We start from the raw sequence: 546 nt of genomic DNA on the forward strand, positions 1-546 counted from the left end.
TGAATATCTCGACGATGATGGTTAGCGAGAGGAAACTGATAGAAGAATTCAGAGATTTGAATCTAGCGGTTGAAGTTGGATCTAAGAGTTTGATTTGTGGCATGCTCACCCTAACGAATGAGTTCATGGAGCAATTGAAAGGTTTACAAGATTCGGACTCAGAACTACAAGAGAAGAAAATTCTGCTGATTGAAGGAAAAGCCCCAGAATTTCAGATTGGGACTAATGGGGTACTCAAATGCAAAAACAGAATTTGCGTGCCAAAAGACCCTGAATTGAGCGAAGGGCCTCGCTTGGGCGAGAACGCCCAGGATTGTTATGAGCCCCTGGAACTCTCTCGCTTGGGCGAGAGATGTCTCGCGTGAGCGAGAAGATGTCTCGCTTGGGCGATAGTACCTTCGCCTGGGCGAGGAAGGCTTAAGTTTATTTGAAATTTAAAGATGAATTGTCGCTTGGGCGACTAGTCCCTGCTTTGGCGAGGGACAGTGTGGAAAGATTGAAATTAGATGATGTTGTGAACAATGCGATGAACCCGGGTAGGGTGTG

The sequence above is a fragment of the Lupinus angustifolius genome, chromosome LG20, assembly GCF_001865875.1.
Source record: "Lupinus angustifolius cultivar Tanjil chromosome LG20, LupAngTanjil_v1.0, whole genome shotgun sequence".
In the NCBI taxonomy this organism is placed as follows: domain Eukaryota; kingdom Viridiplantae; phylum Streptophyta; class Magnoliopsida; order Fabales; family Fabaceae; genus Lupinus; species Lupinus angustifolius.